Here is a 14,482-nt window from a genome sequence, read left to right as displayed (position 1 = left end):
ATAGGCAGGAAGGGGTGGTATATGAGAGAACAGGTTTGGATCTGTTCACACAGGAAGTGCAGGTAGGCAGAGCCGCAGGAGTGCGGAGCAGGCAGAGCCTCAGGAGTGCGGAGCAGGCAGAGCCGCAGGAGTGCGGAGCAGGCAGAGCCGCAGGAGTGCGGAGCAGGCAGAGGGGCTAAGGAGCCGTGCAGACAGAGCTGTGAGGGTGCAGATGCACAGATAAAGCTGCGAGGGTGCAGATGCACAGATAAAGCTGCGAAGGTGCAGATGCACAGATAAAGCTGCGAGGGTGCAGATGCACAGATAAAGCTGCGAGGGTGCAGATGCACAGATAAAGCTGCGAGGGTGCAGATGCACAGATAAAGCTGCGAGGGTGCAGATGCACAGATAAAGCTGCGAAGGTGCAGATGCACAGATAAAGCTGCGAAGGTGCAGATGCACAGATAAAGCTGCGAAGGTGCAGATGCACAGATAAAGCTGCGAAGGTGCAGATGCACAGATAAAGCTGCGAAGGTGCAGATGCACAGATAAAGCTGCAAAGGTGCAGATGCACAGACAGGGGGGACACAAGGAAAGACACGGCAGAGAAGGAACCACAAACAAGGAGACTGACAGACAGAGGTAAGACTGAGTTCAGACAGAGACACCGGGACAAAGACACAAGGACCAGGATATTCTGCCTCCTGGCAGGCGGACAGAGAACAGACAAGGCACTGGGAACAAGACTCAAAGGCCAGGATATTCTGCCTCCTGGCAGGCGGACAAGGTACACAGCAAGACTAGAGTAATCCTCCAGAGAAGGAGACACACAGAACAGGGCCTGGCTTGCTCAGCAGCAAGATACTAACTGAGATTAGACATTGCACAGGCCATGTTTCAGTGGGAGTGGCGAAACTAAATAGTCAAGGGCTCCAGGTGATTGGTCAGGGACAGATTACCCAGGTGCACCCAGACTGCATAAGAACCAGAGAGTTCAGGCGCCGCCCCCCTATACACACAGTCTGGAAACATGGAGAGCAGAGGCACAGAGCTGGCAACAGACAGAATTCACAGCATGGCTTGAAGCAGAAAGTAAGTTGGTGTGCGGGGGATGGGAGACCATGCAGTGATGCCAGCAGGGTTGTTACAATAACTATATAAATTATCACATTGACTATTAATTAACTTACAGGAAAAATGTCACACGTCATCAACTGCTGACAGAAGAGCAACACTGTTTATTCTGATAACAGGACTTAACAAAATGGTCAGCAGACCTAAAATGCGTGGAAAGTGGTTATCATGTTTTGTAATTTCCATAGAAGATCCTTAGTCTTCAGAGACACTCATCTGGTGACAATGATAACAATTTGTAACCAAAGACCAAAATATTACAAATACTGAATGAATATGAATTACTAAAATTCTGTAGCAAATGTAAACTACATGCCGAGAGCTGCTAATGCGCATGCGCGGGCGGTGCCTTCTTGGTAGAGGACCTTTTTTTTTTAAATTCCCCAGCAAGGTGGCACCGCTGGAGCCTGTGCAACAGCAGCTATCAGATCTCTGTACAAATCGATAATTGCTACTGTGCAGGTGCATCGGGCGCCATTTACAATTTTTTTTTTTTCCCTCGCTCAAGTAAATCTGCCAAAGGGATTAAGTGCACAGTAACCATGCGATTCTGCTGCAGCGCAGATGCCATGCCGCGCGGCGCTTAGAAACCCGATGTTTACCTTGGTTACCAGTTCCAGCTCGCTGATCACTGGTCTCCCCCTGCCACACGCAGCGATGCGTGCTGGCCAGCGGGAGACCAACGATCAAAAAAATGTCCAGGCCATTCGAGCACGATCAGCGATACCCAGCAGGGGGGCCGGTCGCTGATAGGTGTCACACACAGCGATCTCGCTGGTGAAATCGCTGTTGGGTCACAAAAGTTGTGACTCAGCAGCGATCTCGCTAGCGAGATCGCTGTGTTTGACGGGGGCTTAAGTCAGGAAGTAAATGCAGATATTTTATTAAAAAATGGGAGTTCGCTGAAGAGACGATTAGCCAGCTGAGGGAAATGGATTGTGAGACCAACTCTAGAACAAGGTAACAGAATACAAATATCACTAAGTACTCAGACAACACATTGCTATGTGAGTCGGCGGCCATAAAAGGCCTTGAGTGATGATGTCACAGATGTTTGCCGGACTACTTGAGAAACCTAGAGTGGACCACAGTAAAGGGAAGCAGCCATAAGAGAGGGTAGCAGGGCCCAGCCCTGAAGCTGGGACTTGTGAGTAAAGCCCCCGTCACACACAGCGATCTCGCTAGCGAGATCGCTGATTTTGTAATGCCACAGCGATCTCGCCAGCGGGTATCCAGGAGCCGCGCGGCTCTTAGATACCCGATGTTTACCTTGGAAACCAGCATGTACGCCGGTTTCCAAGGTAAACAGCGGGTATCCAAGAGCCACGGCTCCTGGATACCCAATGTTTACATTAGAAACCAGCTTGCTCGCTGGTCCTGATCGCTGGAGGGGCTATCTATGTGACAGCTCACCAGCGATCAGCCTAATGATGTCCCAGCGATCCCATCCATGTCGGATCTTTGGTGGGATCGCTGGGACATCGTTATGTGTAACGGGGCCTTTACTCACACTTAAAACAGTTGACAGCTACTCTTCCCGATTCCCCCCATACACGTACACACTTAGCTTGGCCAAATGTTCATGCTTCCAATTAGGAGAGGGAAGTAAGCCCTGCCAGATATCCCTAGTGTTCTCCACTGAGAATTAAAATGCAGCATTGCCGATCCATCCATCTATTAGGGAAGAGTCAAGAGGATTCTATGCGTATTAGATGGTCTGGTGATCACATAGAAATGGTGGGTTTTGGACATCTTTACTCTAATGTCTGCTTCACCATAGTTTCCGCTGACAAAATCATCTATTTACAAAGGGTTTTGCAAGGCAAACCTGAGGAAAATGGTAAATTTCCTTAACATCTCCAATATTAGAGAACATATCTGCGATGAGACAATCTTTACAAGTGGAGTCTTATTAAATACATTTGGTCTTGACCTTGATTAATTAAATCAGTTCTACTATGGGAATGTCCCATCAGCACAACTTGTTTTCATTTGAGAGTCATCCTGTAGATTGGCTTTACATTGATGTGTCCGGCTCCAGGACAGTGATTAGCTGATATTGCCGGGAGATGTGTTATGGGTGACCATGCAATACATGTTTGAGACAAGTCCTGGTCTTGTCAGAGGTTCTCTCCTCTGACTAATATTGGAAGGAGTATCGAGATACCTTAAGATGTCCCTGTGCCTGAAAAGGGCATGTAGAAATAAAATTATGATAGGCAAACTCCATTTTATTTACTACTTTGAGTAGTAAACATATGGACACCCATATCAAAGCCTTTAGATCATTGTACCTTTAGGTAATTTCGTCTCATTTTAGAGATATTGTGATAAATAGGCAATCTGCAAATCAAGGTATTTAAAACCATTTTTTTACCCCCCAAAATTTCAATAAATGCTAGCCACCAACTGGCACACTGGGGACAGCACGGTGGCTCAGTGGTTAGCAGGGCTGTGGATTTGGTAAGTCAAACCTCCGACTCCTCAGTTTCCCTGACTCTGACTCCACAGCCTTGGTCACTACTGAGCATGTGCATAAAGTGCAGTACAGATTCATCTCAACTAAAAGCCGAGATCCTTAGATCTCGTAAAGTAATTTCTAGGGCTTTCCAGATAGCTAAGGATAGCAATCAGGGACAACTACTACAGCCCAGAGTGCGCAATGCCACTAAACCTATTGGGTTAATTACCACCTACAACAATCAGTGGCATAACATTCGCGACATCTTGTCTAAATATTGGGATATCTTAGCTAATGAACCTAGGTTGGTACCTCATGTTCATTCAAGGCCCACGCTGATAGCTAGGAAGGCACAGTCCCTTAAGGACTCTCTCTGTCACAGTCACTTCAAGAGGACCACGCACAAATTAAACAGGGGTACACGCTTAGTTGGTACCTTTGCCTGTGGCGGGTGTAACATTTGCCACCTTACGGTTGGCAGAGAAGGAGTCATTCTTCCCACTCTAAAATCGCCAATTCTTTCTAAAACCTATTTTAATTGTAGGTCTAGGAATTTAGTGTATGCTTTGGTATGCCGCTGTCCCAAGATTTATGTTGGTCAAACTACACAAGAACTTCGCAAAAGAGTCTAGCAACATCTCTCCAACATTAATACTGCAAGAATCGACAAAGAAAAAGGTAAAACTCTGAGCTCCGTTGCTCTGCATTTTTTATGCGATCATAATGGTTGCAGTACTGGCATGTGGGTTATGGGTCTGGAATCAGTTGCACCAGACATTCGAGGAGGTAATATCTCTTTGGAACTTTTGAAACGTGAGTCCAAGTGGATCTTTAACCTTAGGAGCCGTACCCCATTAGGATTAAATGAAGATCTTCTTTTTACCGGCTTCTATAAACAGGTTTGAAACATGTTTTGACTCTTACATGTGTGTTTCACTTACAGACCCAGTCAGTTCTTATCTCGCTTGTCTTGGATTTCTGATCGCTGAGCATTCATCTCAAGATTTTTCCATTCCTCTGGACCCTTTGTCGTGTTGTATTTCCTCCTCACTTCATGAATGTGTGACTACCGAACCAACTCCGGACATTATGAATGGAATTTGCCGACCATAAGGATCCAAGAAAGAACTTTGATCTTTGAATAATCTATGGTGTTTGTTCTCGTCTCCCTTCTCTGTTTGATACTTATATACCCATTAAAATTATGGTTATAACATATATGGGAGTTCATTGGTAACAGCAGAGACAAGGAACCCTTACATTGGTGTGGGATGTCTAAACCCCAATGTTTTGGATCAAATAGTACATGCTCCCCTCATTGTGTCGGGCCCATAGGGGACCTCGCTATGTCTACATTAGACCTTTTACTACCTAGGGTGGAGCCTGTGGATGATTCTAGTCACTCGTAACCCAGTGTTGGATTGAGATGACGTTGGGCCTCTCTTCCCAGTGGTGGGTTATAGAGAAGACCATCTCCATGTTGGTTATGTATATACCCACATAGTATGCTTCCAACGTGTATGAGAGCTTATTGGTGTCATTAGAAACTTGGAAGTCTTTCATGATCGTGAGATGCCCAATCCCACTCTTTTTGACCAAACAATTTATGTTTCCTCCGTTGTGTTGGGTCCAGAGGGGATATTTTCTTGTTTGTATTATACTCTCATATCATTTATGGTGGAGCCTGTGGATGCTATCAGCATCTCGTAACCCTGTTTTGGTTTGAGATGACCCCTGGCATTTTTCTCCCAGTCCCTGGTTTTGAGTGAAGACTATTTCCAATCTGTCTTCTTTTTCCTTTGACATATCGGGGGATTTTGAAGATTCGTTATATTTGAACATCTTTGCTGTCTAAACGGCTTTTTGGGGCCTTATAACTTGTATGATCTATTCAGTCGCTATATATGGACTGTGGGATACAGTTTACTGTCAGGGTTTGGCATTGCTTACCCTTTGAAGTCAGAACATTCTTTTCAACCTTTTAGCCCTTGATTACATTTGGGGCTCGTGTATCCATAACTATTTACGATCTGTAAAATACGTAGGGTTGGGACGATAGACTAATCTCTACGTTCTTAAGTGTTGTAGGAAACCATCCATGATTTATCCTGACTATGTAAACCATTATGTCTATGATGTTTTATTCTTGACATTCTTTGATGATACTTACCTTTGCAGGTTGTTATGGTAAAATAACATTAATGATACGAGTCTTATGTTGATGTCTTCAAACATGATTGACACTCTACTCATGCTATTCTGGATGATATTTTTCTAGGCGGTGTGTGACAATGGATAATTAACAACAACAGTATTAGCTATGTTGAGGCTTTTTTACACTGATTTATACCTTATACGGTGATCCGTGATGGCGCTGAACAAAGTACTCTAGTAGCTAATATCTGATCTCTAATACAGGATGCGTTGACAGTACCACTTTATATGGATTCCAATATAAGTGCCCGGTATATACCAATCTTGGATGGAATTTTATGTGACCTTCTTTAACAAACTAAATGGTCACATTTGTTTGGACTGATTATAATAGTATAAACGTATTAGGGCAATTTGTGGCGTTTTCTGTCCATTCCTCCCAAGTATTGGACTGGATATACTGTATGATTCAAGTAGGATTGCAGGTATACTTTGACTTTTTTTTAGGTCTTTTCTCTATAAATCTGCTTAACATGACAATGTCATAGTGTTTATATATTGTGCTCTGACCATAGCTTGCAACTATCGGCATATGTTATTATTTTTATAATCGTTTAATATATGCCTTGCTGGATAAATTTCAGTAACGAACGCGCTTCATAGCAAGCTTCGCCACTCTATTTGTATTTTCAAATATGACCCTATACACACCTTGACTTTTGTTTGGATCCGGTTCCTCTTCTGTGAAATGTTTGCTTTCTAGTCATAGTCTTTGATCATTATATGTCTTTACAACTGCCTTATGTTCATTTGTGAATAGATAGAACTTCTCGATTGCGTCTGTAGTATACATGCTGTAGTTATATTTGATAACTGACAGGGATCATATCTTTTCAGCTTTTGTATCCTTTTTTCAATTGCTTTATTTATTTTTTGTGATAATTAGCGTCTATTTTATAACTTCTAACAATCTTTTCCCATGCGCCTTATAGGTTGTCTGTAATTGCCGGCAGTGATGACAGTTATATAACCAGATCAGATGTGCTCAATGTGAATGGTGCTCTAAAGGCACCGTGATTCCGTGTATTGGTATATTACTTTTACTGATATTAATACCTAATTTCAATAAAGTGTATGACGGCGAGACATGTGCTGCATCGTCACTCTATGCGCCTCTGGGTCAGTCCTAGTTATCACTCCTTTTTAGAGACGTGTCCGTTCTGAGATATCCTTTTTATTAAATCTATTGTAAGGACTTTATGTCAGGACGCATGCGCAATAGTGCATTACCGCTATACAATGTGTGAGATAACCCTCCTCTATTCTAAGTGGGGAGTGTGAAGGATCAATGGTAACTTTGCCTGCGCAGGCGCACTGGTCGATTTTGGTCACTGCTCCTGGAAAGACCTTCTTCCGCAGGAAGTGATGACTGAGAGCATCTTTCGGGCCTAGATAGAGCGTTCAGTTCTGCCCTTCTCTACTTGTGATCGCACAGGCGCACTGGCTGATTCTGGCTACTGCCCCTGGTATGACCTTCTTCCGTGGGAAGTGACGTCCGAGAGCGTCCCTCAGGTTTAGACAGAGTGTTCAGTCCCGCCTCTCCGCATATGTGACCGCACAGGTATTAACCGCAGCTGCTGCTTATTTCTTTTCTTATTTTGCGTATATATATGACTTCTCTCAGACCTAACCTTCAGCCCCTGACGAAGCTACCTTGCGGTAGCGACACGCGTCGGGCATCTCCACAGGCTCCCCCTATTCTTTGGTATTCTATTAGAGCAGTGCACCTAGCGCTTATGTTATGCACTACCCTGGATGACGACTACCGGGTCTGAACCAGTTCAAACAGGGTCCTGAGACATTTTCTCTGGTCTTTTTGCCTCCCCATTATGTTATTTCTCTGACTATTAGGTGAAGTGGGTAATATGTGCATCTCTCTGGTACATGGCATTATACATTACACTTAGGTCTGGACTGTTTTACCCATTTGGCTTTATTGCAATACATCTGTATGGTATTTCTGACACCAAGTTATCTTGCTTTTCAATCCTTAATAATCATCTGGTTGTATGTACCTGTGTTTAACTAATGTGATTGGGAAGTCTTAGAGGGTTATATTTTTAACCCTATTGGTCTATTATAATTGTCATGGAGTGACTTTTTAATGATTTTAAATGGTTTTTTGGTCTGTCTGTGATTCATGTGGTGATCCCAGTTTTTTGGTCAGTAGCTTTCTTCTCTCTTTTGCGAGATCCTTAGATCAGCAACAGACATTTATAGGACATTTCATAACTTTCCCAAATTCTTATGAAAAGATTTACTGCACATACAGCTTTGTACTACTGTACCCAATTTATTATATATTTTAGAAGTCGGTCCATTTTATACTGACTCCGACTATACCAAAATATACACTGGCTCAACGTCACCAACTCCATAGGCATGGTGGTTAACATTGTTGCTTTGCAGCGTTGGGGTCCTGGGTTCAAATCCCACCAAGGCCAACATCTCCAAGGAGTTTGTAAGTTATCCCCATGCCTACGTTGGTTTCATCTGGCATCTGTGTTTTCCTCCCACACTCCAAAGACATACTTCTAGGGAATGTAGATTGTGAGCCCCAATGGGGAAAGTGATGATGATGTTTGTAAAGTACTGTGGAATTAACCTATATACACTGCTCAAAAAAATAAAGGGAACATCGTAGATATTACGGAATGAAATATTGCAGCTGCAACTCTAAATTCATTACTTAGTGGCATGCGTTGAGAACAAGAAAACATAAAAATGATAATGTAAATCAAAATTAATAACCCATGGAGGTCTGGATTTGGAAGGATACTCAAAATCAAAGTGGAAAATCAAATTACAGTCTGATCCAACTTCAGTGGAAATGCCTCAAGATAAGGAAATGATGCTTAGTAGTGTGTGTGGCCTCCACGTGCCTGTTTGACCTCCCTACGACACCTGGGCATGCTCCTGATGAGTCGGCGGATGTTGTCATGAGGGATCTCCTCCCAGACCTGGACTAAAGCATCCGCCATCTCCTGGACAGTCTGTGGTGCAACGTGACATTGGTGGATGGAGCGAGACATGATGTCCCAGATATGTTCAATCGGATTCAGTTCTGGGGAACAGGCGGGCCAATCCATAGCTTCAATGCCTTCATCTTACAGGAACTTCTGACACACTCCAGCCACATGAGGTCTTGTATTGTCCTGCATTAGGAGAAACCCAGGGCCAACCGCACCAGCATATAGTCTCACAAGGGGTCTGAGGATCTCATCTCGGTACCTAATGGCAGTCAGGCTACCTCTAGCGAGCACATGGAGGGCTGTGCGGCCCTCCAAAAAAATGCCACCCCACACCAAAACTGACCCACTGCCAAACCGGTCATGCTGAAGGATGTTGCAGGCAGCAGGTCGCTCTCCACGGCGTTTCCAGACTCTGTCACGTCTGTCACATGTGCTCAGTGTGAACCTGCTTTCATCTATGAAGAGCATAGGGCACCAGTGGCGAATTTGCCAATCCTGGTGTTCTGTGGCAAATGCAAAGCGTCCTGCACAGTGTTGGGCTGTGAGCACAACCCCATCTTTGGTCGTCGGGCACTTAGACCATCATGGAGTCAGTTTCTAACCATTTGTGCAGACAAATGCACATTTGTAGCCTGCTGGAGGTCTGTTATGATTGGGTCACCAAGGAGGAGAGCAAGCCCAAGCTAAGCCACAGAAAACCAGAGAGGTTGGTAACTAAGCGGATTGCAGACCACTGATCCTATCCACACAACTAGCAGTAGCTGTGGAGCGTGCCTACGATGATCCTAGATGCCTTGGCACAGCCGGAGAGCTAACTAAGCCTAAAGTAAGAAAGGGGAAATCTCAACTGCGCCAGAACAGACCCCAAAGGAATAGATAGCCCCCAAACATATATTGTCGGTGAGACAAGATGAAAACACAAACGCAGGTAGGAAAATAGACTGAGCAAACAACGGGGTCCACACTGCCTCGACAGGACAGGAGAGGAAAGACACTGTCTGAAATCATGCAAAAAACCCTGCAAAAAGGTCCAACACGTCTGATTCAAAAATACTGAACTTCGCCCACTATATCAGCACTCTGGTATATTCTGAAAGCAGAGCAAAAAGAGGCCAATCTAATAAGGGACAAAAACAAACTGGCACAAGCAGTAACATATGGATGGTGAATCAGCACAGCCCCAGCCCCAGCCACACAAAACTGAAATAGACAAAACCAGATCAAATGTGAACTGAACAGCAAAAGAACACTTAGCTGAGCATGCAGGGACTGAGCTGGAAACTAAGACCTCAGGAGGCAGGAAAAAATCACCAGCAGGGATAGAGGGAGTCGGCTGTCTTAAATCCAGTCAGAAACCCCAGATCTCCAGTCCTCGTCCTCATTATCAGGTGGCAAGCCTTTGTTAATCAGATCAACTCCATTGCCTCCAGTAACCATCAGAGGGAGCCCAGAAAGAGAACTCACAACCCCTCCGTCAACCTGACCATCTCCACCACCTTCAGCAGTAACCAGAGGTAGGCCAGAAAGCGAATTCACAACAGAGGTCATTTTGCAGGGCTCTGGCAGTGCTCCTCCTGTTCCTCCTTGCACAAAGGCGGAGGTAACGGTCATGTTGCGGGGTTGTTGCCCTCCTATGACCCCCCCCCACGTCTCCTTGTGTACTGGCCTGTCTCCTGGTAGAGCCTCCAGCCTCTGGACACTACGTTGACAGACACACCAAACCTTCTTGCCACTACTTGCTGTTGTGAGTTCATTTTCCCCTTTCTTTCTTTAGGCCTATTTAATTCTCCGGCTGTGATCGAGGGGTCTAGGGCATCGTAGGAACCCCCCACGGCTACTGCTAGTTGTGTTGATAGGTTCAGGGGTCTGCAATCTGATAGTTGCCAACTTCTCTGGTTTTCTGGACTTAGCTTGTATTTCTGTTTTTGCCTCCTACGGTGACTCTATCATAACAGAATCACCCGCCATACCGCAGATCCTAGGGTACTCAATAGCAGGAAAGAATTGTAAAAAAAAAAACAAAAAAAGTGTGTATATTTTTTCCTCTATATCTCTGAGGCCGTAGGGGGAATTTTTTTTTCTCTCAATGGAGATAAAGCAATTGTCTGATCGTCTGGAGCAGCTCGCTGCGGAAGTGCGGGGAATTTCCGCCTACCTTGCTCATTCACATGCTGCTGAACCAAATATTCCTACACCTGATGTATTTTTGGGGATCGGTCTAAATTTTTGAATTTCAAAAATAATTGTAAATTATTTTTTGCCTTGAAGCCTAACTCGTCAGGGAGCTCCGCGCAGCAGGTTAAAATTGTCATCTCTTTGCTGCGTGGCGATCCCCAGGATTGGGCGTTTTCTTTGAAACCAGATGATCCTATTCTGACTAATGTGAACGCATTTTTTCAGGCCTTGGGGTTGTTGTATGACGAACCTAATGCCATTGATCAGGCTGAAAAGACCCTGCTGGCATTGAACCAGGGTCGTGATTCTGCAGAATTGTACTGTCAAAAATTCCGAAAGTGGGCAGTACTTACTACCTGGAATGATAATGCCTTGGCTGCTCTCTTTCGGAAGGGGTTGTCAGAAGCCGTAAAAGATACTATGGCGGGATTTCCTGTTCCCTCTGGTCTTGACGATTCTATGTCATTAGCCATTCAGGTTGATCGGCGTTTGCGCGAACGCAAAGCTGCACTAGAGGTGTTGCCACCTGTTGAACAAATGTTTGAACCTATGCAATGTGATAGAGTTTTTTCCAGAGAGCAGCGTCAGGAGTTCAGAAGGCGTAATAAGTTGTGTTTTTTCTGTGGAGATGACTCGCATATTATTTCTGTCTGTCCTAAACGAGGGAAACGCTTTGCAGACACGTTTTCTGTTGGGGTGTTCAACCTAAGTTTCTTCTGGCTATTACTCTGATCTGCTCCCTGTCCACATTTTCCGCCAAGGCTTTTGTGGATTCGGGAGCAGCCCTAAACCTAATGGACTTGGATTTTGCTAAACGTTGTGGATTTCCGATGACACCTCTGCAGACGCCTATCCCTTTGAGGGGGATTGATGCTACTCCTTTGGCTAAAAATAAACCTCAGTTTTGGACCCAGGTGGTAATGCGGGTCGCCCCAGACCATCAAGAAAATTGCAGATTTTTGGTGTTGCATAATCTGCATGATACTATTGTTCTGGGGTTTCCCTGGTTACAAATTCATAATCCAGTTTTGGATTGGAAATCTGTGTCTGTGGTGAGTTGGGGTTGTCGGTGTGCCTTTAGTGAGGCTCCGGTGTTTTCCACCTCTCCTCAGTCGCATGATGTTCCTGATTATTTGGCGGACTTTTATGATGTATTTAGTGAGAATGAGTCTGCGTCTCTGCCTCCTCATAGGAGTTATGACTGTGCAATTGAACTGAGCCCGGGGTGTAAATTTCCCAAGGGTCGGCTCTTCAATTTATCTGTACCCGAGCATGAGGCTATGTGATCCTATATTAAGGAGGCGTTGGAGAAGGGTCATATTAGACCATCCTCGTCACCCTTAGGTGCTGGGTTTTTTTTGTAGCCAAAAAGGATGGATCATTAAGACCTTGTATTGATTATCGTGCCCTCAACAAAATTACTGTTAAATATCAGTATCCGTTACCCCTGATTTCTGATCTGTTCTCCAGAGTTAAAGGTGCTTGCTGGTTTACCAAGCTTGACCTCAGGGGGGCGTATAATCTTATTCGCATTAAGCATGGGGATGAATGGAAGACGGCGTTTAATACTCCGGAGGGACATTTTGAGTACCTGGTGATGCCTTTTGGGCTCACTAATGCCCCTTCTGTCTTCCAGTACTTCATGAACGATATTTTCCGAGATTTTGTCGATAAATTTTTGATTATCTATCTGGATGATATTTTGATCTTCTCCAAGGATTGGGATTCTCATGTGGAACATATTCGGACTGTGTTCCGGATCTTGAGGGAGAATTCCCTGTATGTCAAAGGATCTAAATGCCTTTTTGGAGTACAGAGGATTTCTTTTTTGGGATTTATTTTGTCCCCGTCAACTATTTAAATGGACCCGGCCAAGGTACAGGCCATTTACAATTGGGTTCAGCCCACTTCTTTGAAGGCCCTCCAGAAGTTTTTGGGTTTTGCTAATTTTTATCGGAAATTTATAGCAAAATTTTCTAGTATTGCCAAGCCATTGACTGATTTGACTAAAAAGGGTGCTGATGTGTTAAATTGGTCTCCGGAGGCTGTTTCTTCCTTTCAGGAGCTGAAGCGAAGATTCACCTCCGCCCCAGTTTTGCGGCAACCTGATGTCTCACTTCCATTCCAGGTAGAGGTGGATGCTTCTGAGATTGGTGCAGGAGCTGTTTTGTCCCAAAAGGATCCTGTAACATCTAAAATGAATCCCTGTGCTTTCTTTTCCTGAAAGTTCTCTCCATCTGAACGTAACTATGATGTGGGGAATAGGGAACTGTTGGCCATGAAATGGGCATTTGAGGAGTGGAGACATTGGTTGGAGGGAGCTAAGCATCAAGTCGTGGTCCTCACTGACCACAAGAATTTGATTTACCTAGAGTCGGCTAAGCGCTTGAACCCTAGACAGGCTAGGTGGGCCTTGTTTTTTACACGTTTTGATTTTGTGGTTTCTTTTCTTCCTGGAACGAAGAATGTCAAGGCAGACGCCCTCTCTAGGAGCTTCTTTGCTGATTCTCCTGTGGTGACCAAGCCTTCTACCATCTTAGGCGAAGGGGTAGTTCTTTCTGCCATCTCGCCCGATTTGAGACGTGCTCTGGAAGAGTTCCAGGAGGACAAACCTGAATGTTGTCCCAGTGGAAAGTTGTATGTTCCTGACCAGTGGAAGAAGAGAGTGATGTCTGAAGTTCATTGCTCTGCTTTGGCTGGTCATCCAGGTATTTTTGGTACTAGAGATCTGGTGAGTTGTTTTTTTTGGTGGCCCTCCTTGTCTCGTGATGTCAGGAATTTTGTGCAGTCCTGTGGGACGTGCTCCCGGTCTAAATCGTGTTCTCGCTCTAGTGGGTTGTTGATGCCTTTTCCTGTCCCCAAGAGGCCATGGACCCATATTTCAATGGATTTCATCTCTGATATGCCTGTCACTCAAAGGATGACTGTTATTTGGGTGATTTGTGATAGGTTCTCTAAGATGGTTCATCTTGTACCACTCCCTAAGTTGCCGTCTTCCTCTGAGTTGGTGCCCCTGTTTTTACAACAGGTGGTTCGTTTGCACGGGATTCCTGAGAACATTGTATCTGACAGAGGAGTCCAGTTTGTGTCTAGATTTTGGAGAACTTTCTGTTCCAGGCTGGGAATTCAGTTGTCCTTCTCCTCTGCTTTTCACCCTCAGACCAATGGGCAGACAGAGAGAACAAACCAGACCTTGGAGTCATATTTGAGATGTTTTATTTCTGCTGATCAGGATGATTGGGTTTCATTTTTGCCCTTGGCCGAATTTGCTTTTAATAATAGAGCTAGTTCTGCCACTTTGATGTCACCTTTTTTTTGTAACTTTGGGTTTCATCCTCTTCTTCAGGGCAGGTGGAGCCCTCTGCCTGCCCAGGTGTTGACACTGTGGTGGAGAGAATGCACCAGATCTGGGACCAAGTGGTGGATAAGTTATCTCTCTCCCAGGAAAAGGCCCAGCGGTTTTCCAACCGACATAGGACCATTGGTCCCCAGTTTAAGGTTGGTGATATGGTGTGGTTATCATCAAAAAATATTGCTATGAAGGTGG

General features: G+C 44.8%; 1 long non-coding RNA gene across 1 annotated transcript; it reads left to right on the top strand.

The window, feature by feature from the left end:
• The first annotated feature begins 916 nt into the window (after positions 1-916).
• On the top strand, positions 917-5,497 carry LOC141053058 (uncharacterized). Its single transcript, XR_012220950.1, has 2 exons — positions 917-1,071; positions 4,518-5,497. It is a non-coding gene; the product is annotated as an uncharacterized lncRNA (long non-coding RNA).
• Positions 5,498-14,482: the final 8,985 nt, after the last annotated feature.

Source organism: Dendrobates tinctorius, unplaced genomic scaffold, assembly GCF_039654945.1.
Source record: "Dendrobates tinctorius isolate UK_male_01 unplaced genomic scaffold, ASM3965494v1 ptg000165l, whole genome shotgun sequence".
Lineage (NCBI taxonomy): Eukaryota > Metazoa > Chordata > Amphibia > Anura > Dendrobatidae > Dendrobates > Dendrobates tinctorius.
This window is presented reverse-complemented; position numbering and strand designations above follow the sequence as displayed.